Genomic DNA, 26,756 nt, shown 5'->3' with positions numbered 1-26,756 from the left:
GCCGTGAACTCAGACTCTCTGGGGCCGGCGCCTGGGTGCTGATTGTTTTGGAAACTGCCTCAGATGATTCTTTTCCTGTCCCAGCTTTGCTGAGACAAGTGACATATAACACTGTGTCAGTTAAGGTGTGTCGTGCGGTGATCGGATGCACGTATATACTGTAAAGTGACGACCACTACAAGATTAGTTAACGCATCCATCACCCCAGTTACTAGTTTTTGTTGGAGTGGTGAGAACATTTAAGATCTACTCTCACAGCAACTCACAAGTTCACACTCCAGTATTGTTAAACACCGTCACCATGAGCTAGATCCCCAGAACCTACTCATCTTCTGGCTGGAAGCTTGGAGCCTTCAACCACCATCTCCTTCGTGCCCCCACCTCCCAGGTCCCGGCACCCCCCAGTCTACACCCTCAGTTTCTATGAGCTCGGCTTTTCTGGATCCCACATCTAAGTATCAGACAGTATTTGTATGTCTCTGTCCGACTTATTTTACGTAGCATAATGCCCTCAAGGTCCATCCATGTCCTAGCAAACGGCAGGATTCCCTCCTTTTTTTATAGATACCTATATCTACCACATTTTCTTTATCTGTGGATCCACTGGTGGATACTTAGGTTGTTCTCATGTCCGTGGCTGCTGGGATGAACATGGGGGGTGCAGTATCTTTGCGAGAGAGTGACTCCACAATTCTAATGTGTAGCTACGGCTGGAAGCCAGCCATTGCTGTAAATGAGCACGTCTCACCCTTGAAAGAGGCTGGAATATCCTGGAGATCCTGTTTCAAATCCAGGTCCTGACTCAGTGAGTGTGAAGTCGGGCCCCAGAATCTGCATTCAAAGAAAAGTCACCCTTCAGTTTGCCAACGACCAATGCGTCTGCATCATCAGCTTTCCTGTTTGATTCAGTGAGTGCGGCGATATTTGGTAGCTTATTAAAGGGAAGTTCATTTTTGCTTAGGAGATTTCATCAGCAGAAAGCCAATCACCAGCACTTCATTAGAGAATTTTAACATTTATGCTAATTTCCATGTAAGGTATTTTCAATTCATCTGCATGACTTGGTATTTGGCAAGATGATTCTCGGTGAATGGGCTGCTTATGGTGTCCACAAAGAAGTCTTTTGGCCAGCTCTGGGCAGAGAAACCACACAGGTAGGTCTTTGGGTGAGCCCCTGACTGTCCCAGAGCAACTCCCACCCCCAAAGTTATCAGGCTCTGCCTTCACTTCTTTTACATTTGGGGAATCTGCTGCTAAATGTGTTTGAAAACTAGATCTTTTTATTCAAATGCTGTAGTTGACAGCTGAGAAACAGGCTCAGAGAAGTTAAGCGACTTGCCTAAGGTAGCACAGCCAGGCCATTAGACCAGAGAGATGCTGCAGACCCTATATTGCCAACTCCCCAGCAGAGTCCAGCCCATGGCTAAGCAGTTCCTGGCGACGGGGTCACTGGGCCACAGACAGACTGCATAGACTGCGGGTGGGAGCTGGGAGGAGTTTGGACCCAGCACCCTCGCTCTCCCACTCCCCTCGCAGCATGACCGTCTCCCTCTGAGGGTCCCCTTGCCCTGTCTCCTCCATGGCAGTACCAAGGAAGGGTCAAAGGCCGTTTCTTAGGACCCCCTGAGGCATTTAGAGGCCAGAGAACAGAGAGGCCTGTGTCTGCCCTTCCTTTGCTGCCTTGTTCCCTAAAGGAGAAGACCCTCCTGCAGCTCTGAACCACCCAAACGGGTGTTGGGGAGCAGGCCACACCTTTAGGAATTCATGGGCTCCGGGCCGCTGCCTCTGGCTGGTCAGTAACTTTCATGTCCATTGCAGAGATGAGGCGACTGAGCCCCAGAGGTCAGTCTGGATTGGAGGGAGGCAGGTCTGAACCTTGTTTGGGGTGGAGGGTTGGGGCTGGACTAGTGTTTCCAGCTATCCTTCACATCTTGCCTTGCCTCCCCCTCCCCTGGTCTCCGGTGGACAGCAGAGTGAGGGACAGGCTGGACAGAGCAGGTGTCAAAGGCTAAAACTGGAATGGAAATGACTGGGAATCTTCTGTTGGGGTTTTGGGGATGGAGCCACTGCTGGGGCATGGGGCTGGACCTGTACCCCAATGGCCGAGCTCTGACCCACAGGGTTGGAAGTTTCCTGAAGATTGGGACCCGGCCTCCCGCTGGGGAGGGGGCAGGGCCAGGCATGGTGTCAGCGCAGCTAAAGGAGGCTGGAACTTCTCTGGCGTGTGGTCCATCTGGGCACAAGGCCTCAAACGGGTGTGTAAAGAGCCGCACCAGGCAAGGCTGCCGCATGCCCTGTGCCCTCTGAGAGCTGACGAGGATGGGGACTCCTCCCTCCCGAGACTGCTGATCCGATGAAAGCATCTGATGTGGGTGACATCGGAGCGGCATCCAATGGAGGGGCTGCTCATTCCCACCCCAGTGAGATGCCCACGCGCCTAACTTGGGGCCTTCCGCACCTTACCCACCCGTCCAGGCCCCTAACTTGGGGCCGTCCGCACCTTACCCACCCGTCCAGGCCCCTAACTTGGGGCCTTCCGCACCTTACCCACCCGTCCAGGCCCCTAACTTGGGGCCGTCCGCACCTTACCCACCCGTCCAGGCCCCTAACTTGGGGCCGTCCGCACCTTACCCACCCGTCCAGGCCCCTAACTTGGGGCCTTCCGCACCTTACCCACCCGTCCAGGCCCCTAACTTGGGGCCGTCCGCACCTTACCCACCCGTCCAGGCCCCTAACTTGGGGCCGTCCGCACCTTACCCACCCGTCCAGGCCCCTAACTTGGGGCCGTCCGCACCTTACCCACCCGTCCAGGCCCCTAACTTGGGGCCGTCCGCACCTTACCCACCCGTCCAGGTCCCTAACTTGGGGCCTTCCGCACCTTACCCACCCATCCAGGCTCTTACTGCCTCATGCTTGAGAGCAGGTGTAGCGTGCAAAGCCCAGCACTGCCTAACCAGGCCATGTCCTCAAGCTGTATCTCCTCTCCTGATCTGTAGGGGGACAGCGTTAGGATCTGTCACACACACACAGATGGAGCATTACGTGAGATGGTCTGGGTAAAAGGCTCAGGACGCTGCCTGGCACGTGTAGCTGTTCAGTGAGTGGTTCTTTGTCATGGTGCCGTCTTTGGGAATGGGGACGGAGGGGGCACCTAGAGGCAGCTTTGGTGGGGGAGGGATCGGGGGCCCGCAGCAAGGTTTCCTAGGCTGGCATGCCCTGCTGTGTTGGGGCCCCCACTCTGGAGGCTTCAGGGTCTTCGTCCCCAGCCCAAGCCAGGGGCAGGCACCCAGGCTTTAAAAGCACGTGGCTGGTGTTGGGGGGGCGGGGTTCAGTCGTCCTGCCTCAGCATCCTGCCGATTTCTGTCCACAGCCCTGGTGACGGGAGCTGGGCCTCTCATGCCCTCGCATCGGAAGTGGGATTTTTCTATTTCTGAGAGGCCTGTGCTGGAAAAAGGCAGCTGTGGTGGCCGGCGGTGGGCGGGGTGGGGGTGGGGGGCTGGCACTTCAAGCAGCCGGCCTGGGTGATGGTGGGGGGCACACTGTCCCAACCCTAATTTGAAAAATTGAGCTGAAAAACAGTCAGACCTCCTGTGTGACTCAGCGCCATTATCCCTAATCATGCGGAGAACGCACCAAACCTCTGCCTGGCAAGTTCCTGCCGCAGAGCCTCCAGAATGATCCGGTGTTGAGGGAGGGGAGACGAGGGCTCACAGCAGCACCACTTGCTCCTGAGCCACCGGAGGAGGAAGCTCCTGCCCGCAGGAAGGAGGCCCTGGAGAGGGGTTCTGGTCCCGGGGCTGCGGGGGAGGGGATGGGCCCGTGTGGCAGGTGCCGGCCGGGATGCGGGCTCTGCCGGGGGTTTCCTCCTGGGTCCTCCGGGCTGGAGCCATTCCTGCTCTCACCTCAGCAGGCTCAGGATACGGCTCTCGGGGAGTCCCTGCCCCGAGAGAGGAGGCATTGATTTGACACACAAGAAGCCTCCATTTCAGAAATATTTAGTATACGCCGAATAGAAGCATTAAAAATGAGGGGGCAGCCCTTACAGGGAAGGACCCTAAAAGATGTCTACTATACCCTATTACACTAAAAAAGCAGCTTATAAAATGGTGTGTAGACTATTGTCTTAGGCTGCTCAGGCTGCCATAACAGAATACCGTGGGCTGGGTGGCTTAAACATTTGTTTCCCCACAGCTCTGGAGGCCCGAAGTCCAAGATCAAGGTGCCAGCCAGGGTGGTTCCTCTGAAGCCTCTCTTCCTGGCTTGTGAAGGGCTGTCTTCTGCTTTGTCTTCTCACGGCCTTTGCTTCTTCTTATAAGGACGCCAATCCTATCAGAGCAGCACCATCCATGGCCTCATTTAACCTTAGTTACTTCTTTAGAGACGCGGTCTCCAAACACAGCCAAACCGAGGGCTAAGGCTTCAACATAAGGTGACTTCTGGGGGGCGGGGACAAACGTCCAGTGCATAACAAGGAGCAAACTCTGGAGCAGGACCCTGGACTCCAAGCAGCTCCTCGGCTTACATGTTGCGTCACTTGGGTGGAGTGACGCGACTTCCTTGAGATCCTCAGTTTCCCCTCCTGTACTCTGGGGGAGATTGTACCTCTGCCTCCCACCTTCCAGAACGGTCATGAAGATGACGATGACCGTGAAGCTAGGAGAGAGCCTTGTAAATAGTCAGGCACCCCAAAATGAGAGGTCATCTTACGAGAAAGGAGAGCTGGGAACCCTGGGGGACCCCCACCTGTCAGGCTCACCTCTGGTTGGGAAGGGTGTTGGCGGAGTCCGTCCCCCCCACCCCTTCAGGAGCAGCACAAACACGAGTGCCTGAAGGCTGGGCTGGTGCTCCCGGTGGGGGTGGGGTGAGCTGGGGAAGGGAGGTTGCGTGGGTGAAAGGGCAGTTGGGGTCTGTAGGCCCCCACCCTGGTCCAGCCAGGGAAATGAGCTGTTTCCTGGACTTTTTGAATTACCAGGATGAGATGGAAATTTGACTTGTCTGCTGGAAGGTAGCTGATTAGAGCCTTTAAAACACTAGCAAACCAAATCCGAACAGCCCCAGTTGGCCTGCCGCCCAGCAGTTCCAGACCCCAGCTGTCAGAGCTGCAGCTGAAGTGGGCGGGGGAGGGGCAGTCAGGCTTGGAAAGGACAGAGGAGCGGAAAAGAGGGGGCTGAGGGCGCTCCCCGCGTCCAGAGAGCAGAGGCCTGAGGTGTGGTGTTGAAAGTCCTCCGATGCATGGGACAGCCCCCAAACCAAGAACTAACTGGCCCCAAATGTCAGTAGTGCTGAGGCTGAGAACCCCTGATGTATGTTGGGTTGAGGGAATCTTTCCTGTTCGGGGCTGTTCTGTGCATGTAGGATACACACACACGTGTGCATGCACACACGCACACACGTGAGCACCCTTAACTCAGAGCCAGGCAGCAGGGGATGACCCCTCAGTGCCCTCCTGAGGTCACCTCTCTGTCTGGAATACAATCAGGCCAGCAGCAAGCTGCCTGCTCCTTGTTCAGAAAGCAGCTCTAGGAGGTCAGATGTTTCTACACGTTTAGTCCCCGCCCTGTCTGTCCCTAGCCTCTCGAGGAGAAAAGTACGGCCCAAATATCGGTCACTATCATGGTGACAAGCTTCCTGGGAGATTGAATCTAAAAGGTCTTATCCCGAGTATGATCAACCGGGTTCCTCAAGAGAGAAACGAACTCCTTTCATTCATTCGGAAAGCTTCCCATTTGGAACCCAGTTCCCTCCCCGCCCCCCCATCTCCCCACTGTGATGGCATTGCCCCCTCATGCAGAGAGGGGAGGCTGCAACAGCAGGTGCACAGGCCCGGCTGGGCTGTCTCGGGCTTCGAGTCCTTAACAGTTTCCGAGGCTACTTCTCCATGAACCAGCAATCTCAGAGTGTGTCTGCCAATTATTATTTGATTAGTCTCACCAAGGGCATCTTAATTTGTCCTTCCCAGGCACGTACTCTAGACAGACGGTTTGAGGAATTATGTCTCTGAGTCTGCTATAAGAAGACAATTATTCTGGCCGTGTCCCACACCATGGCAATAAGTCCTGAGCTTGGTCACGGCCTTAATTTCCAACTGGGGTGAGAATGCACGGAAATTTTGAGAAGCCATAGCTTTCAGACGACCAGTGTCCAGAGGGAAAACTCAGGCAGGGCCTTGCATCTGGGGCGACGTCTGTTCCCTTGGCCAGTGTGTGTTCTTTGGAGACCTGGGAGTAGTGTGTGGGAAGCACATAGACCTTGGAACACAAAGAATAGAGCTGGAATCCCAGTTCTGCCCTAAGTGTGTGGCTTTGGGAAAATGATTTAACTCCTCTGAGCCTCAGTTTTCTCATCTGTAAAATGGGTGCACGTCCTAGGGACACTGGTTGTTTATCTGCTGTTCAATGTCTCCTTTCCGTCCTTTGGTAACAGCTCCTTGATTTTCTTTTGGGCAGTTACCGTCTCCACCATGTGCAGTATCAGAGGGACATAGATCCAGGTGTCCTGCCCTCCCCTGGCCGGAGTGATTGTGTGACCAAGCTAGGGACACCCTCAGAATGACCTCTGGCAGCTGAGCCCTGACAAGACTCCAGAATGAGTCCTGCTTCTCCTAAGACCCCTGGATGTGCCCAGGTTCCAGGTACTCTTCTGATCCTCTTTCTCTAGCCTTCTTGTCACTTCCATGAGCTAACCAATCTCCTTCCAGTAGATTCCTTTTTGCTTAAATTCTCTGGGGTTAGTTTCTCTTGCTTGTAACTAAAGAGCCCCAAGTCACCACAGGTTTGTTGGGAGATGGGAGAGTGGGTCTCCCAGTATAATTACGTTCCTGCCTCAGAGCTTGGTAAACGTGGACGCTCAGTCAACAGGGCTCTCTCCCAGTCTCTGCTCAGAGGAACAGAATTTATTGACATGGAGTTTATAAACTGAGACAAGCACCCAACGTGAGGTGGTGAGCTGGGGCTCCATCTGCTCCGAGGACTCTCCACTTCCCTGCCTGGTGTGCCTGTTCTCCTCAGATCCTTTTCTCACTCTCTTCTGACTCCTCAAGGTGAGGGGAAAGAAAGCTCAGGGAGGGGACCATGGATACTGAGGTGTCTGTCCCTCCCTCTGGCTCTGCCCCCAGGATGTTGAGCCTGGCCCCGTGCCCCGGCACCATGATGGGGGGAGACTCAAGGCCAGGAGCAGAAGCTGTGATGATTTAAAATTGCATCTCCACATGCAGAGCTGAGCTGCCTGAAGCCCCATCCGCTTGCCTAAACCTCAGGAGAGGCAGGATATGCAGGGCCCCTCTGGATTGCAATCATTGGATCCAAGTGTGTCAGCGAGCAACAGATGTTCATGGAGTTCCATTAAACGTGCAGAACCCCTTCTGAATCACTCACCTCCGTTTCTTAAAAACACTAATCTATTTTGTGAGACATTAAATTCCACAGAAAAGTAAGCACAAAAAGAATATAACCAACACCCATATTGTCACCACTTAATAGTTGTTAACATATTATCCTATTTTCTTACCTGCTTTTTAAAAAAAATATTTATTTTTAGAGAGAGAGGGATGGAGGGAGAGAGAGAACAGGGGTGGGGAGGAGCAGAGGGATAGGGAGAGAAGAAGACTCCCCACTCAGCGCAGTGCCCGATGTGGGGCTCAACCTCATGACCCTGAGATCATGACCTGAGCTGAGATCAAGAGTCAGACGCTTAACCAACTGCGCCACCCAGGCGCCCCTTTACCTGCGTTTTTAAAAATAGTAAACATTAGCAGTGGAGCTAAAGTTTTTTCAACTATCTTCCTCATTCCATTTCTCTCCTCCATGCCCTTGAGGCGACCTCAGCGGGGCTGCTGTAGACCCTTCCGCACACAGATAACACACATACTTCATTTTAACTTCGGTAGTTACCGTCTGAATAGACCGTTTTCGGCTGCTCCTCTCCCTGGACATTCAGGTGTAATTTCCCCCAATTCTGTGAGCCTGTGCGTGCACCTGTCTCCCTGACACCACGGTGTTCTTCCCTCCTTTACCCCCCCCCCCACCCCCCGCCCCGACCCGGCTGCTCCCGCCTCCAATCTCGCTGGGGCCTCCGCTGGTCAAACCCAGGGGCTGCTGACCAGCTTCATCTTCTCTAAGGATTACTGGCCACCCCCACCTTGCTGCTTTCTCCCCGCTTTGTTCTTTCTGCTTCCCTTCCAGGCTTCTCATCTCCCCACCTCCCTACCCAGGCTCTGCCATTCTTCGTTTATGCCAGGACTCTCAGCTCACAGAGAGAAGCAGACGTGGCTGAGACTTGTCTCACCTGGCCAGCACGATGTTCTTGAAACATTTAGAATGTGAACCCTCAGCCCCCCATTTCTTACACCTGCCATACTGAGGTTACCTTCCTGGCGCCTGTGGTGGAGATGGAGTTTGGCTCACTTGGCGTCTGTTTCAATCTCCTGGGATACTTCCTCCACAGCAGAGGCTGGGAGGCTAAGATCAGGGTTTTCCAAGCTCCCTGCAGGTGTGGCTCCAGAAGGGATTCAGATTCACTTAACCAGGTGCATCTGCTTGGTATTTGAATTCAGACCTCAGTTAAGGGGGAGAGTCGCACCAGTTCTGCTGCAGTGTTTCCATTAGGCACAGGGCAGCTCGGGAGCGGGCGATTCTAGGGGCAGCTTCCTGACCTCCAACCACCGGTGGTGCAGACCCGGAGCCAGCAGTCATTTCCTGGGGCCACAGTTTCCTGGTTACGGCAGGAGTAGCAATTCCTTTTCCCTGGTGAAATAGTTCTGTGAAGTTTTTTTGGAATCTCTTCTTAGCCTGGAGGTTATTTATTCATCCGTCCCTTCCAAATGACTCTGTAAGCACTTGATTCCTGGAATTAAAGCCACTTTTGCTTAAACTAGCTAGAGTGGTTATTGTTTTTTTTTTTTTTTTAAGATTTTATTTATTTGACAGACACAGCGAGAGAGGGAACACAAGCAGGGGGAGTGGGAGAGGGAGAAGCAGGCTTCCCGCGGAGCAGGGAGCCCGATGCAGGGCTCGATCCCAGGACCCTGGGACCATGACCTGAGCTGAAGGCAGACGCTTAACGACTGAGCCACCCAGGTGCTAGAGTGGTTATCGTATGCAACTGAGCCCCAACTGATAGGGATCCTGAAGGAACAAGGTTTTTGACCCCTGATTTATTCCTTTACTTTCTGAGAGCACATTCTGACTTTAGTTTTACTCATTTATTTATTGAACCATCCAAAAATACGAATTAAGCATCTCCTAAGTGCCTATGACTGTGCTGAACATGGGGGATACAATACCAAAATAAGATGGTACCAACCAACACCCCTCTTCCAGGCTTGGGGAATGCCGTTCTCCTGTCTTCTAAACTAGGAACCACACATAGGCCTTTCACGCTTTTTTTTTTTTTTTTATAACACTCGCCGCCAGCATCCCAACATCATGGCCCCTCGGTAAGTTCTGGCTTCATAGCTTCAATAAATTGTTGATTTGATGACATAGGACCCTGAGGCCCTGCCCTATCCCAGTGTATCCCTGTGCAGATGAAATGACAGACAAGCCATGAGGAAGGAGCCCGCTACCCGAGAAGGTCGCCGGTGTTTCTGAGGTTTCCAAAGGGCAACATTAGCATCTGTCCCTCAACCCCAGCGAACTGGGTCTGGGAGAGCTGATAAATTGCTGCTTTTTCCCAAGACAAAAGCATTATCAGCCCAGCTGACAGAAATAGCTGCTTCTCTTGCAGCCAAGTTGGAATCACATCTGGGAAGGTTTAAACCAATCAAAACATTTCTTTTTGTATAAATGGATGTTCTAAGTGTTGAGATATGTCATGTTCCAAGAAAGGAAGTGAAAAGAACCCCACAGAATATCTCTGACTTTAAATGAGTCAGGGCTGCTGCAGGGACATGCATACTTTCTTAACTTTTTCTTTTTTAGTGAGAGGGAGCTTGTGAATTATTTAATCTCAACTTCAAGATAAATATTGCAAAGGATAAAGAGGGACCTTTCATAATAATGAAAAAGGCCAATTCATTAGAAGATGTAACAAGCCTAAAAGTAAACGCACCCAGTAACAGAGCTTCAAAACACAAGAAGCAAAAGTGACAGAACTCCCTTTAGGGAGAAATAGACAAATCTATCATAGCAGGAAATTTTATTACCCCCCCCCCCCGTAACTGATGGAGCAAGTAGACGAAGCATACAGAAGATCTGAACAAAACTATCAACATATTTAAACTGGTTGACATTTATAGAACCTCTGCCCAACAATAGGAAAACACATACTCTTTTCCCCTGCAAATGGAAGATTCTCCAAGATAGATCATATGCTGGACCACAAAACAAGTCTCAATAAATTTCAAAAAGTTAAAATTATATAAATAATGCTTTTTTTAAAAGATTTTATTTATTTATTTGACACACAGAGAGAGACAGCTTGAAAGGGAACACAAGCAGGGCGAGTGAGAGAGGGAGAAGCAGGCTCCGGCTGAGCAGGGAGCCTGACGCGGGGCTCGATCCCAGGACCCTGGGACCATGACCTGAGCCGAAGGCAGATGCCTAATGACTGAGCCACCCAGGTGCCCCATAAATAATGTTCTGTAACCAAAATGGAATTATATTTGAAATACAAAAATAGAAACTCTCCAAATATTTTGTTAATTAAGCAACACACTTTTAAACAATCCATTGGTCAAAGAAGAAATCATAAGGAGAATAAGAAAGTAGCACAGGGCGCCTGGGTGCCTCAGTGGTTAAGCATCTGCCTTCAGCTCAGGTCATGGTCCCAGGGTCCTGGGATCGAGCCCCACATCGGGCTCCCTGCTCATTGGGAAGCCTGCTTCTCCTCCCACTCCCCCTGCTTGTGTTCCTGCTCTCACTCTCTCTCTCTGTGAAATAAATAAAATCTTAAAAAAAAAAAGAAAGAAAGTAGCACAAATTGAATGAATAATCGGGTTCCTTTTCACTCTCAAAAGTAAAGTGACCAAATGTTCTGGTCTGCCCAGGGCTATCCCAGTTTTATTACTGAAAGTTTCATGTCCCAAGAAACTCCCCAGTTCTGGATAAACCAAAACAGTTGGTCACCCAATGAAATATTTGCACTCACTATAAATTAGGTGACCACTTTAGGCATAGGGCTTCTCTCTCTTTCTTTTCCCCAGCTTTATTGAGTATAATTGACAAATAATTGAATATATTTAAGGGATATGAATTGATGCTTTGATAAATGTATCCATTGTGAAATAATCACCTCAGTCAAGCTAATTTACATACCCATCACCTCACATAGTTACCTTTTCTTTGTTTGTAGTGAAAACACTTGAGATTAATTTCATTTTCTCTATCCATCTGTTGATGGACAGATTTAGGTTGTTTCCATATCTTGGCTATTGTAAATAATGCTACAATGAACATGGGAGTGCAGATACCTCTTTGAGATCCAGTTCCTTTGGATATATATCCAGAAGTGGGATACTGGATCATAAAGTAGTTCTATTTTTAATTTTGGGGGGAACTGTATATTGTTTTTCATAATGGCTATACAAATTAAATTCTCATTGACAGTGTACAACGTTCCCTTTTCTCCACATGCTTGACAACACTTGTTATCTTGTCTTTTTGCTAATTCCCATTCTAATATGTATGAGGTAATATCTCATTGTGGTTTTGATTTGCATTCCCCTGATGATGAATGATGTAGAGCATCTTTTCATGTACCTATTGGCCATTTGTATGTCTTCTTTTGAGATATGTCTATTCAGGCCATTTGCCCATTTTTAATTGGGTTTTTTTTATATGGAATTATATGAGTATTTTGGATATTAACCCATTATCAGATATATGCTTTGCAAATATCTTCTCCCATTCCATAGATTGCCTTTTTGCTTTTTTGTTTGCTATGTAGTAGCTTTTTACGTTGTTGCTACAATCTTGTTTATCTATTTTTGCTTTTGTTGCCTGTTCTTTTGGTGTCGTATCCAAAAAATGCATGCCCACACCAATATCAAGAAGCTATCCCCTTGTTTTCTTCTAGTAGTTTTATAATTTCAAATCTTATGTTTAAGTCTTTAGGGGTGCCTGGGTGGCTCAGTTTTAAGCATCTGCCTTGGGCTCAGGTCAGTGGGGAGTCTCCTTGTGTCTCTACCCCTCCCCCTGCTTGTGCTCTCTCTCTTTCAAATAAATAAATAAATAAATAAAATCTTTAAAAAAAAGTCTTAAATCGATTTTGAATTGATTTTTGTATATGGTGTGAGATAAGGATCCGTTTTCATTCTTTTGCATATGGATAGCCAGTTTTCCCAACACCATTTATTGAAGTGACTGCCTTTTCCCCATTGTATGCTTTTGGCAACTTTGTTGAAGATCAACTGGCTGTTGATGCTTGGATTTATTTCTGGGCTCTCTATTCTAGTTATTCTATTCTATTCTATTCTATTCTATGGATCTATATGTTTATTTCTTGTAAGCAGCGTGCTGTTTTGATAGGGCTTCTCCATTTTTTACAGAGGCTTCAGTGGGATAATGGAAAGACCTGGTTTCCAATTCAAGCTCTGCGGTTTGTTAGCTGGGGACCTTGGGCAAGTTATTTCACCTTTCTGGGCTTCAGTTTTGTCATCTTCCAAACAGGGGCTGAGATCATCTGCCTTGCAAGGTGTGTCTGAGAAGTAAAGGAAATGACGTGGCTCCAGTACCTGGCACACAGGTGCTTAGTAAACAGTGTCTGTGATTATTATTGTATCAGCTTATTACAAACAGATGTTTTGCTTGTCCCACTACAAGTTCGGGAGGGTCATTAGTCCAAATGCCCATCAACATTTTCATTCTCATTGTCATAAAAATAGCTGATATTCATGGAGCGTTTGCCACGAGCCTCTACTGTGCTAACTGCCTCTTACGCATCTTATGAAGAAAGTAGTCACAGAGAAGAGTTGTAATTTTCCATAATCACACAGCAAGTCACAAGGAGATATGGCATCAGCTTTCAGACCTTGTTAGCTCAGGGAATCTTTCCACAATATCTTGGGGTCCCCTAGCTTGTGGGGGGCACCAGAAAGCTGAGGGCTGAGGGGTTGGGGAAGGTCCCAGCAGCCCTTGCACAGGCCCCATCCTTTTCTGAACGTCCGCTGCATGCTCAGAAATGAGTATGGGAATGGACTGGCAGAAGAATCATCCCCACCACTCCCTGCGAAAGCCTGGGGAGATCCAGAGGGAGGAGGGGCTGCATTGGTCACAGAATTGCTGTCCCCAACTCTTTTCTGCTCCCTGATTCAGTGCAGCTGATCTGCAAGGCAGCACTGAGATCTGGCCCTCAGGGCCCTCTGACCCGTGGCCCTATTCACGGCACTGCCCTTCTCCCTGTGGGGTGGGGGTGGGGGGCAGAAGGCGCAGACCCCACCAACCTCCAACTGGCTGTCTTGTGACCTTCCTCTTCCTTTCCATCTGAGGCTTTTCATGGAGTTTTCATGTTGGCCGTGTCAAGGCAGTTATGTCTCCAGAGAGTCCTTAGTGTGGCGAGAAAAAAGGACCTGTGTGAAGCCGCTCTGACCTGCAGGGGACGTGGCTCCCCGGGCGCTGGGCCTCAGCTTTTCTGTTTGCATTTTCTCACTGAAAGAGTAGCACTGCTAGATACAGAGCTTGTTCTGTGGTCAAAATGTGCTGACCACCCTGATGCTTTGCTGGATGGCAAAACTTCTTCGATTCCTTTTTTCCCCCCAGAATTGGCTGATCCCCATGGCTCAGATGCTCCAGTTCCTCGCAGGCATCAGAAGCCCCCGTGATAGCATGCTTGGCAGATGGTCCGTGCCCATGGCTTTACCTCCCATCTGCACAGGAAAGCACCCATCAAAGCTACTCATACGTCCACATGGCATCTCCACCTGGTTGGTTGGACAACAACATCTCAAACACAGCATGCCCCAAAGTGAAACAATCATCTTCCCCCAAGCATGCTTCTCTTCCCAGCCCACAAGCCAGAGCCCCTGGAATCTGCCACCCATCCTTCCCTCCCCTCAGCCAGAATCTATTTTCTCAACATGATCGATATGACTATTGATCAGACTTGCAGAATTGCTTGGAAGGGGAAAAAAAGCCTGCACATCTGGTCACAGGAATGTGAACATGATAGAAGCCCAGTATGAGAGTAACGGAGAAAGAGACTATTTTTTGTTTGTTTGTTTGTTCAAAAACATTCAAATATGGAGCTTCAGTGGAGAAAATTAGAGGAGGATTTTGAACAAAACTGTAGGAGCTGATATTTTGTTATTCTTTCTTTCAGTTGTATCTTTTAAGTGCATGAAAATGTTTTTTTTTTAATTACATTGGACGCTCTGTACCTTAGGGCTCCTGGGTGGTTCTCTGGGGAGAGGTTTGGGTTTCTCTTTTCAGATGGTTGGTCTGCAAGGGATGATGCTCTAGGACAGGCGATGCCTACACCTACCCACCTTGAAGTCAGTTCCAGAAAGCCAAGAGTCAAAACGAGCCAAGGAAATGGAAATTTGTAGACCTCGAGGGAAAGAGTTATTTAAACACAAGTTCTGTTGACCTAGGAGATTCGTGGGCGGTACTTATGGGAAAGGTGGAAAGACATGCGTAAAAGGAGGTAGGTTGTCGAGTACCGTGCCCTCGCTGTGAGCTCACTGGGTGGACGGCGCTGGTGGCTGACCCCAAGGCCGACAGTGCTGCCTGATGCCATCAGGGCGCAAGGATCCCCACCAAGAGTCTGGAACTGTTATGGGAGAGCTGGGCCAGAAGTGGATGGGGGGCTGGGTACTGCCCAGCTCTGAGCATGGCCGAAAGGAAAGTATGGCTGTGTCCCACGTCCTGGCCAGGGAAACGGATGCCCGTCTTGCTTCTTGACCAGAAGCTAAAGCAGTGGGCCCTGGAGACAGATCGCTGATCCCTTCCGGAGGAGAGGGCACAATGGGCCTGTCTGCACCTTGCGGAGGCCTGTTTGCCCCAGGCTTTATTGCCCCCCACCCCGCCCCTGTCCCCGCCCCCTGCACTCCCACCTGGGGGATACTGGGGATACCCCAGTGGAAGGACAGAGAAGAGCTCTGTTTGGAGGAGCCCACAAGACAGACTGCTACCGCAGCGGGTTGCATCTTTTCCTGCCCCGAGGAACAGTGCTTTTAAAAGGACATCACTGTTGACATCTCAGAAGGCCCTGCAATGCAGTGGCAAAAAATGAAGGTGCCTTTTCTCATCGTGGAAGAAACTTACCTTGACTATGGGCAGCACGGCACTTAAAAAAACCATTCCAACAACTGGCAGGGGTTATGAGGTGCACAGGACAAAGGGACAAAGAAGCAAAGCCCTTCATCTGCAGTGGTAAAAAATCCCAGCTCCTTGGTATAGCAGTTGGGCTGGGTAAGAGGGTGATCCTCTGCCCAAGAACGGGTTTAGGAATTGATTATATAGCCTCATAAGGGAAATCATGTCAACGGGGATAGCATTATTATTTTATTGGCAGTATGTTTTAGTGTAGAACAAGAGGAGGGGGAAAATGAAGCAAAAAGGGCAGATGGAAGAAATTATGATATCTGAGCTCCTTTTTTTGTAGAGAGATAAGAAGTTGGGTAGAACGTATGGGTCAGAGGGGATCTCTGGTTTAGAACGGGGAACCAAATTCTGCCAGTAGATATAAGAGCTAAATTGGCAAGTGCGGGAGAAACGCACGGGTCGGGCAGACCTAGAGGGGAGATGCGCCAGGCCGGCATTTGAGGAACCCAGGACGGGCAGGTGTGCCCGCGCGAGGTGCTCTGGGTAGCGTGTGAAACAGTCAGAAGGCTGCTGCCTGGCCCGCTTCCTTCCCTTTGAGGCCCCTCTCCCCAACCCCAGCCCCACACAGAAGTTTGGCACACCCAGTGGTGGGAAGGGCTGAAGGGTGGTTCCGACACTCTCCCTGCATCAGTGGGCTCCCCTCACGGCTCCCCTGGAACTCCCAATGGGCACTCCATCTCCTGCCTTTCCCCATTCAGTCCCCTTCATCCTCCCTACCCCCAGTGAGCTTCATTCCCCTATTGAAGGCCCCCATCAGGGGGTCCCGGTTCCTAGAGAGTAAAGCTCCAGCTACTTAGCCTGGCCTAGAGGGCTCTTCCAGATGTGGCCTGTCTCCCCAGCTGGACTTTTCTGTGCACCTAATTCTCCTTGTCCAGACTGCCCAGCCACGTGCACCACTGGCATCTCGGGGCTGGGCCACTCTGACCTCCGAGGTCTTTGGGTTTGTTTTTTTTTTCCTCTTTCAATCTCTCTCATCTTCTAAGATTCATTCTAGGCGTGGCCTGACCCATCCAGTGAGACTGGAACTAGCCACCTTCTCCTCCCGGGCTTCAGGAAGAGTGGGATCCGGGTGCTTGGACACTGTTAATATGCTCTCTTGTTCCATGTCCTTTGCCACTCTGTGCCGGTCAGCTCTATTCTTTCCCTGCAGGTGGGGGCTTATTTTACCTGGTGGGTGAAACAAGGATCTATCTTAGGGAGGGCTTGTTCCCTTCCCACTTTCAATTTGAGAAGTCTTAGGGAAGACTTCTGATGGCCTTGCTTGGGTCAGGGTCAGCTGACTATCTCTGACTCAATCACCCATGGTCAAGAAGGGTCATTAACATTAATAATGTTATCTAAATATGTATCGCTTTCTTATTAGCCAATGTACCAATTTATTTTAATGATTTTGATAGCAACTAACACAATGAGGTCATACTGGACTTGGGGCCAGCTAAAAAGCACACCTTTCTACCTCTTCCAGATAACCTGCCACAGGGTTAATTCACAAAAGATCAATTTGCTAAATACCCATGGTCAGTTCACCACATTGACTAAAAAAAAAAAAATAAATCAAATAAAACTAGGTCGTTTTAACTTACTGATTTTCCCTTTGGCTTCATAGAAGTGTTTTAAAGAAGTTCAGTTTGTCTTTGCCCTCACTCCCTGTTGCTGACGTCAGGCTGGAGAACAGAGACTAATGATGAGGACCACAGAGGTGGGAGTCCCAGAGGAAACGACGGGAAGCGGAGGCGACATGAATATATTTATAAGAACATGTTCATAAGACTATAGCCTTAAGATGATATAGTCATTGAATATAGTTAACTCATTTAAAAATATATTCAAGAAAAATATGTGCACAAATAATATTTTTGCATTTAAACGAGTCTGCTTGCTATATTCTTATGAGTAAAAATCCATTAATGAAGAATATATTTGTAGGACACTTCCTATTGAAGACAATCTCACATATAAATTTTCTGGAGCCCTCAGTGTCTCCTGCTGTACACCTAGGTCTTGTTAACTGCTCTTCTTTTGTTTCTTTAACCTAAACAGTTCCAGAGCCTTCCTCTTTCCTCCTGGATGTGGCTTGTAGGTTTCTTATCAGTTTGCACTTCTTCTTGTCATATACACACCAGTTTGCCCACGTCTTTCTTCCAGACTGGCTTCAGGGCAGGCTGAGCCTTAAGTAAATAAGTGAAATATGGGGACAGGCATTTCCTTATACTCAGACCCTATGCTCCTATTAATCATCATTGTAATTATTATTATTAATGCTATCTAAATATGTGTTCATTTTCTTAATGACTGCCCATCATAGTGAGCTCGGGCTAGGCGTATAGCCTGGTAACCCCCTCACACCTTGTCCACATGACTTGCCTCTGTCCTGGGGAAGAGATTCTTTACTCTAGCCCTGTGACCCTTGAAAAATAACAGGTACTCCATCTTTGTTTTCCAAGCCCTTATCTTTGAGTGGGAAGAAAAGATTTGAGATCAGACATCATTTGTAAATGAGAGTTTATACTACTGATGTTTTAAAATTGTTTTGGAAGCATCGGGTACTCATACACAGTTTGGCAATAGTTCTCAAATTTGTAGACTGTGCTTACTATCAGTTTTATATAAATCCTGGCAACACCACGTCTTGATGGCTTGAATCTGTTTGTGCGTGATCCTACCGCCCTTGAGCATTTTCCTGTTTATTAAATCACATCATGCTTTTGTTGGAGTTGGAGTGGCAAACTCTGGGACTTAATTAGATTTTTATTAGGCATGGAAAAAAAAAAAAGCACATCACGTTTCCAGTGTTTTCACCTGAACTTGAAGGCATTTCTCTTCCTAGTCTAGAATCCGAGTGTGCCTTCAACCTGCTTATTTCATTCTGACTTTCCTTGCTCAAGGCACACGTCAAAATTAGCCTTTCAATGCTGATTTAATCTCTGTCGTAATTACATGGCTCTTTACACTTGAGACTTAAATTCTTGATTTGGGCTAAAAAGCGACGAAGCTGCTGGAAATAAAAATAAATCTATTTAATACTTTCGAAAGAATCCCATGATAGTAGGAGGCATTATGCACGGATTCAGTTAGCTAGAGGTGGTTGCTCATTTGGGCGGGCGGCTGACGCAGGCACTGACATGCTCCAGCTGGCGAATCTAGTCTGGAGCAGATGGGCCAGGCCCTTAAGGGAGAACAGGAAGAATCCTACAAACCGAGGTTTAAGCCTCTGCTCCTCTAGGATTCAGGTTCCCGTCTGTAAAATGGGGATCATCACAGCTACGGTTCACTGAACACTAACTCTGTGCCAGGTGCCAGTCATTTGATCTTATGAGATAGGGACACAAGTTACTGTGTCCATTCTAGAGATAGGAAAACTGAGCCCACTTAGAGTTTAAGTAATGGCCCACAGCCATATACCTAATGTGTGGTGGAGTCTGGAGATGAACCCAACAATCTGGCTCATAATCCCCACTCTTAACCCCAAGCTGTGGAGCGTGAGAATGGTTGCCCTCTCTATTTTATGAAGGAATTAAATGAGTGACTCTGTGTGTGCTGCATGAACTGCTTTGCAAGGTCAGAAGCTCCTTGGTGATCTTAGCAGCACCCATCGCTCTGATGTTCTGCCCTCACATGGAGCGGTGGGGTGAGGAGGCTGATGGACCCAGGGTCCAGGGTCTTCAGGAAATCATTCAATCTCTCTGAGCCTCAGCTTCCAAGTCTTGGAAATAAGCACAACAATCTTACCTACTCCTCAAGCTCCTGTGGGATAGAAACAAAACAAGGAACGTTGGGAGCCCCGAGAACAGCTGTAAAGGACTGATATGACGGCTCACATTTACTGAGCACGAACCACGTGCAAGGGCCTGCCCGGAGCCCATTATGCAGTGTCTCGTCTAGACTCACAGGAGCGCTAGGAGGTCAGGGCTGTACGAAACTGATTTACAGAAGAGGAAACAGGCTCAGAGGTCGGGTGACTCACCCAGCATCACAGCCAGCCACAGCCCATGTCCTCACCACATGCTCCCACCACAGCCACCCCCCTCACCAGAAAGTGGTTAGGAAAGCTCTCTACTCCTTCCTCTGTGAAGCCTTCCGGATGACCACCTCTGGGCATCCACTCACTTACCCCAATGCCTCCTCCCTCATGCGTGTGTTCCAACCACAACAAGCTTATTCCCAAGTGTAATGCCTGTCTTTAGCCATCCTTCTCCCCGACCTGCTTGTGTCTCCCATGAGACTCTTTCAGAGCAGTTGTTTTTTTGGGGGGCGGGGGATGTGCAGTGAGACTATTTTCCCATTTCCCCTGTTCCTGTCTCTGGGTTCTGGCCCAGAACTCTGCCCAGACTTGGATGTTAGGAGTTTGTAACCTTGAACCACCAAGCTTAGGGATGGCTGCTCTGGACACCAGACCTCGCTGGAATAATGAAGCAGGGCAGGCAAAGGCTAATGCTGCAGGAGATAGGAGCTCCACTCTTGGAATTAATCCAGAGGATGTGCTGCGTGAAAGCTGCTCGTCTCAGGACTCCTGGGATGGCAGGGAGGGGGCTGGGCTGAGGAGGGCGGAGACACCCGTCAGCACAAGTCCTCTTACTGCTCCTCGCGGGGACTGTGCCCCACTCCTCACATCTTAGAGACACCAAAGCCCACCTGCTCTCTGCTCCAAGTTGAACTCTTCCCCAGTGGTGTCTGCTTCGGCTCCAGGGCCATTTCAGTGAAAAGGAGGAAGGTGAACGGACATTGTACACATCAGTCCTTTCTCTTGTAAAATCACTGCTTTGCCTTCAAGGAATGGAAGGAAAAAGGCAAAGGTTGAATTTACAAAGCAGATACAATACTGTCTCCCTCTATCTCCAGAGAAAGCTTTTTTTTTTTTTTTTTTTTCCCTTGACGCCTCCCAACTGACTGGAACCAACAGTATGTCTTCTGGTGCCCTCCTGCTCCCCGCGGCTTCAGCTAAATCTGGAAGTTGTCAAGTCGGCTTCATCTGGGTTTAATTTAACCAGAACTTACAGAATACCGTGGGGAACAGGAGAAGGATAAATCACTGTCCCTGGCTGGTCTCACGGGGACCCTCAGCCAAACAAATAAAACCTCGAGAAGGAGGAAGTCCAGGCAGGAGAGAGCTGATGTCCGGGACAAGGGTGGGCAGCCGGCGTTGGAGGGGCTGCGAAGGGGACAGAGGTCAGAGTGGACTCAAAATGGGGAGAAGCAGTCCAGTTTTCTCTTGGTTTTATCAAATAAGCAGGATTTTCCAAGATAAACATGACTGAGGATGTTCTTACCCCCGGGGGTGGGCACAGCCTCACCAAAGGCGTTGAGCCGGGAAGGAACCAAGCTGACCTCTGCATCCAGCTCTTTTCTCTACTTTTCCTACTGTGGGAGCACAACCAGCCTGGATTTCTATTTTGAATGAATAGAAGAGACATGTCCTAAAGATGGGGGAAACCAGACGGAAGCTGTGACTCTTCCAGGGGGTTGTTGGCATCAAAAAAAGCACCCTGCACCCCGAGGAGAAAGCACAGGATGGGACTTCCAGAGACCCAGAGGCGGGACTTTCAGCACTACTGAACAGCTGGGTAACCTTGACCTGCCACTCACCCTGGCCTCAGTCTCCTCACCTGGACAAAATCCTTTTGCCCTTGAGTTCCGGGCTGCGTGCCTATCTCCCTGGGCTCCTTTGGGAAGGACCTGGGGCAGTGGCTGAGCACCGTTAGGTGGAGCCAGTGACCCAGCAACAACACATTCTCAGCAGTTGAGACACCCTCTTCCCCAAACCAGAAGGATCGAGGCTGGTTCTGACATGTGGAATTTCAGCCTGAAACGACCGGGACCCCACGGACAGCTGCTCCTTTCACCTCGTGCCCAGCTGCGTGCCAGACTCAGCACTTTCTGGATCCAGTCCTTACTTCCTCCTCTATCAAATGCCAAATTCCCCGGTGAAAGGTTTAGGGTTTCCTGAGGGTTTGTGAGACGTTACTTCTTACAACAATAAAGCTGTGTCCAACTTCCCTCAAGATATTTGTGGGGTTTTTTCCCCCCAGTGACTACATTGTCCATCTCCCGTACCTCCATCCTATTCCCTAGGCTGGGCAATCTCAATCTCTCTCCCCCTTCCCTCCCCACTTAGCAAACAGAGGATTCTTTGTGGGAGCCCCTCTTCTTAGAATGCAGATGGATTATAAATAACAAATCGTTTCCCATCACGCAGAAATTAGGGAAGTGAGGAAATCAGATGGAAAGTAGAGCCAGGCTAGAGAAACAACAAAGACAAGAGTGTCTCTTGCACGCAAATACGGACCTGGCAGCCCTGTGCATTCCCATGAGACAGCCCCAGAGGGGGGACCCTGGGCGGCTCAGAGCAGAAAGCACGATCTGGGCCACGAAGCACAGCCTGCCCACCAGCTTCGGAGCAGTGCCGCGTGACAGACGGTTAGCCGTCACAGGAGCCGCTCCTTTGACAAGGAACGGAACGTTAGCTGGGTATCTGTGACATCCCCAGCCTCCCTTGCAGCAAGCGATGGCCGTGTGGGCTGTGAGCACAAGAGGTATCTTACTTCTGGGTCTTGCCAGGGAAAGGGCTGGGCGTGTGTTTCCTGGGACTTCTGACGCTTTCCTTCTGGCCGAGGAGCCAGGAGAACTGTGCCCAGAGATGGGAACCCCGTGTTGGGTGGCAGAGCCCCTGGAAGGAAAAGAAGCTTCTTCGTTGAAGTCGCTATATGTCCGAGGCCTCTTAGAAAACCAGCGCAGCCTGCATTCCGACGCAGCAGCTTCTTCTGTACTGAGGCAGAGAGAGGCTGTCCACACAGTTCACCTCTTCCACGCCGATTTGAAGTGTCCCCCTTATTGCAGGCTATGCCATCTCCCCGGGCAGCCAAGGTGGCAGGTACAAGTGGTGAAGTAGAAGACACATGGCGAAAGGGATAGACCTTAAAAGCTAGTATTGAAGGAACAAAATGAGTCCCCAGAACAAGATTTATGGCACAATAACATTTATGTAAATTAAGCCTCCCATCAAGCCCACAGCACTTATTTCAAGGATTTACGTGTATATTCAAGGATATATATATGAAATCATAAAGGGAGGCAAGGGGAAAAAATAAAACATTTACAGGCAAGGGGCCTTACTCAGACAGATGATGGTAATTGCTGGGATCTGACGTTCACACACACACACGTGCACGCACGCACGCACCTGTGACAAGGGGAGCAGGAACATGGCGGGGGGGGCGGTTGGGGTGAACGAAATGGGGCCTGGGATCTGCACGTGCGGTAAGATATTTCCACTGGAAAGAACAGGACCGGGTCTGGGTAAGCTACAGAATTTCAGGATTTTTCAGAACGTGATTTTTGGCCTGAGTGTGTCTGCGTGTGAAATGAAAACATGAAGGTCTTAAGTCTTATCGAATAGTTTCCCAGGATTGTCAGTTGCTTAAACATTCAATTTATGACAGGACAAGTCCTAAAAACAAGCAAAACAAAAAATCCCTCAAGACCCCCACCTTATTGCCTTATGTCCTGTGTGTTTTCTTTTTTTGTTAATGAAGATACTTGCATATGAAATATCTCAGGTTGCTCTCTAGCTATGTTTAATTTTGCGGGTTTAACGTAAGGGGAAAAACCCCTCTGCCTCCTTTAATTACATTTTTGAACTTTGTGATACAAAAGGAAAGTAGCTGGGGAACAGTAGACAGACTATTGCAACTTTTTAAATCTTGCACGCACACGCATCATTGGTAACCAGCGGAGCCTTCACCTGTCCTGAAAATGCTTGCAGAGGGAGGGTGAGGAACTGAATTGGTTGCATCTGGTGAATCATAGGAAACAAACAAAACACAACTTACTAAACTCTGAAGTCTGCCAACAATAACACAGGCTGATTTTCCTCACAATGCTTGGGGCTCGAGAGCTGAAATGTGGCGAGGTGTACGCAGGGACCAAACTATTTCCCGCAGGGATTCTTCCTCAGTGAAGTGCGAATCCGAGGGCCCAAGGTGATTTCCTAGATATGTAGGAAGGCCAGACCTGCAGTGAGCAAAGCCACAGTGAGGCTGCCAAGGATGTCCAAATACATAGGACAGAAGGGGGACCACCTTTTATTAAGGTGGAACTGGAGACAAATGCCATGCAGGTGTATGGACAGCTGATGTCATCCAGGTGTGTAGATAGTTGACTATCTCAGGGCCACAATCTTGGACTCCTGAACTATGAGAATTTATGGAGACCTTCAGGATTGTCTAGGTCTCCTCCCCAACCTGCTTTACAGATGAGGACATGGAGATCCTGAGTTGGATAGGGCTTGCCCTGGGTGACTGAGAAAGTTATTATAAGTGTGGGAGTTTGCACCCAGGTGTCCTGGTTCATAGGCTGGAAACATTCATTTCCCCCATATACACCTTTTCAAGCAGTTTGCTCCTGTCCAGCTCACTCCTACAAGAGCCTGGATGGTGATTCAGGTCCCAGCCTATCTTATGGACTCCACCTGATCCAGGGGTTCAGTAGCTTAGATTTTGCCTTAGACATTTTATTAGCTATTAATTGGGAGGATGTGGTGGTTGTTCCCAACATCCCATGAAGAATGATGCCTTTCTTTTCCATACTCATCTGACCATGATGAGAATTCATGTCATATATAACGAGCTCTTAAAATTCATTAAGCAAAAGAGAGTTCCCTGCAGCGCTGGTGGTCAATGTGAATTGGGCCGTATCTTGTGACTTAGAAATTTCCTTTTGCTGAATGGCCCCAGGAGAATTCTCCCCAAGGAGAAATATGGGAACATGTTGATTTGATTTGATTTTGATTTCTCTGAATTCAAATCCTGAGTTTTTGCAAAATAAATAACGAATACAGATCTGTATTAAGAATATTTTGGGCAGCTAGAAAACATCATCACTGATCATATGCTTTACTTTCAATCCAAATATTAATATATGGAATATTCTTTTCCAGCTTTATGGAGCTATCACTGACATAGAACATTGTGTAAATTTAAGGTGTACAAATGAGTTGATTTGATACCCTTACATATTGCAAAATGATTACCACTGTAGCATTAGCTTACCCCTTCATCATGTCACATAATTACAATTCCTTTTTTGGGGATGAACATTTTAGATCTACCCTCTTGCCAACTTTAAAATATATTGTACTTTAATATTATATACTATTACTTTAGTCTTATTAATAGTCCCCATACTGTACATTAGCTCTCTTATAACTGGAAGTTTGTATCCTTTGACCAACATCTGGAACATCTTTATCATAGTAAGTTTTGTAAAAAACAAAAAGTTGCAAACAACCTAAATGTCCATCAGTACTTTTTTTCTATGGGTTTAGACATATGTAGGTAAATGCGCAGGGGAGGCGCCTGTGTAACCTCTGAGGGAGGGACTGGGATTAAGGTCAAGGGGACTTTAGGCTTATCCGTTTCATTTTTATTAAACAGGGGAATGTGTTCATGTGCGCCTTATGTTATTAAAAATAACTTGAAAAAGATAAACTGTAGAGAAAGCACCCAACTGGTATAATAGACTTGTCTTCCAATACCTATCATGTAAGAAGAGAGGGAGGGCTGGAATCCACTGCTGGCTCCCCTGGCAGCTGCCTTGTGCCCCCTTGGCTGGCATCCCAGCCACGCTGGGGAAGTAGGGAGCCAGGATTATATAGATTCACCACTTGATGGCAGACTGTAGGACACGCACACTTGAGCGTACATCAGAATAATCTGCAGTGCTTGTGAAAAATTCATTTTCCCAGGTGTCACCATCTGTAATTCTGACTTAATGGGTCTGTCTTGTGATCTAGCAATCTGCATTTTAAATAAGCACCAGAGTTGATTCTGATGAAGGTGGTCTTTGGGCCACACCGGGAGAAGAATAATGCCTTCCTGCTATTCACCTTTTGCAGGGACACTGCTCATGATCTCCTCGTATGAAAGCCAGGGCTGTCTCCCTGGTGACAAAGATAAGACACAGGGAAGACGCACCATCCCAGACATTCCAGCTGCCAAACTATCAACTCTGAATGTCATGCGCGTGTGCACACATGTATAATGCACTTGAGAGACACCATGAGGACCATTCCAGTTCTGCATTTTGTCTAAAAAAATGTTGGAAAGGGCCTCTCACCCTAGATAGCGACACTAGAATGAATTTAGATGTGTCTACATAATAATTCAGAGATGGACATAATGAGATATGGTTTGGGTTCATCACTGAGTTTTGTCAGGAGACATATATTAATGGAAACCCAAATGAGGGGCTTCTGCAAGGTCAAGGTTCCCATCTAAATGTGACAACAAAGAGCCCTTCACTGCTAAATGGCACAATGCAGATGCAAGATGATTTTTGCCATCCATAAAAGCCATTTCTAGCTGATAATGAAGCAGGGCTGGGATCAAAATGGGAAAGCAAATTGCCTTGTCTCTGTCTTTCAAAAAGAATGTAATAAAAATGGCTTTCAAGTGTTTTGTTTTTGTCTCTGTGTTTATTTATCTATTTTTGTATTTGTATATATTTTCTACTAGTAGAACTGAGATACATCATCCATGCTGCTAATGTCTAAAGTATTGGTGAAAGTCTAATCAAAAGTGAAAAAATAAAATGTGCTGAGATCTTGAAGATCTTGACAAGTTGGTCAAACCTTGTGTCTTTTAGAGGTTCTTTGTACAGAGTGTCACCAGAGAAGGTGACCTGGCTGGGTCACGGATCTTTAGGGATTCAATGAGGCCCAGGATGGTTGTAGTGAGGCCGTCTTTGATGAGAAATCTCAGATATGCCATGGGCAAGCAGGGGCTAGAACTGCTCTAGAATGTTGCCAGGGCCCTAGCAACTGAGCCAAACTGGATCACCCCAACCCTGCATAATCACACCAAATACAGGCTGCATTGTCAGCATCTTTCGTGGACCACTTGGGATATTGTTAAAGACTACATTTTGAAATGAAACAATCAGCAAAGAGGAAGAAGGAAGCAATTTCATCCAGTTATTCCACCCCAGGCCCTGACAAGGAAGCCGGGATTGCTGGCAGTCCTCCTCTGGGAAGAAATGACGCTAAGCAGTGGCTGGGGAAAGAAGGGGATGGATTCCTGACACAAAACTCCAGCCTGCAGAACACTATGATGATTAGAAAGACATAATGAGCACTCACTTCTTGTTCATTTCCTGCCACCTGAGCACTCATACACATTCATGAGGGTCTGAAGTTGTGCACGGTTCACATAAACACAGGAAGGGGAACATATTTAAGTAACATGGGCAGTGCTGATATGGCTGAGTTGAAAAATGCTATGAACGCTTTAAAGACTCTTGTGCTTGAAGGGGCACCTGGGTGGCTCAGTCGTTAAGCGTCTGCCTTCGGCTCGGGTCATGATCCCAGGGTCCTGGGATCGAGCCCTGCATCAGGCTCCTTGCTCGGCAGGAGGCCTGCTTCTCCCTCTCCCACTCCCCCTGCTTGTGATCCCTCTCTCGCTGTCTCTCTGTCAAAAAATAAATAAAATCGTTAAGAAAAAAAAAAAA

At 48.5% G+C, this 26,756-nt stretch overlaps 1 long non-coding RNA gene across 1 annotated transcript; it reads left to right on the top strand.

Moving 5' to 3' along the window:
* Window positions 1-1,035: 1,035 nt before the first annotated feature.
* LOC135364803 (uncharacterized) lies at window positions 1,036-26,756 on the top strand. The gene is made up of 4 exons (XR_010412588.1): window positions 1,036-1,154; window positions 6,447-6,631; window positions 13,695-14,577; window positions 16,864-26,756. It is a non-coding gene; the product is annotated as an uncharacterized LOC135364803 (long non-coding RNA).

The sequence above is a fragment of the Mirounga angustirostris genome, unplaced genomic scaffold (assembly GCF_029215605.1).
Source record: "Mirounga angustirostris isolate CCGP_5_RB_7025 unplaced genomic scaffold, mMirAng1.0.hap1 SCAF_6, whole genome shotgun sequence".
In the NCBI taxonomy this organism is placed as follows: Eukaryota; Metazoa; Chordata; class Mammalia; order Carnivora; family Phocidae; genus Mirounga; species Mirounga angustirostris.
This window is presented reverse-complemented; position numbering and strand designations above follow the sequence as displayed.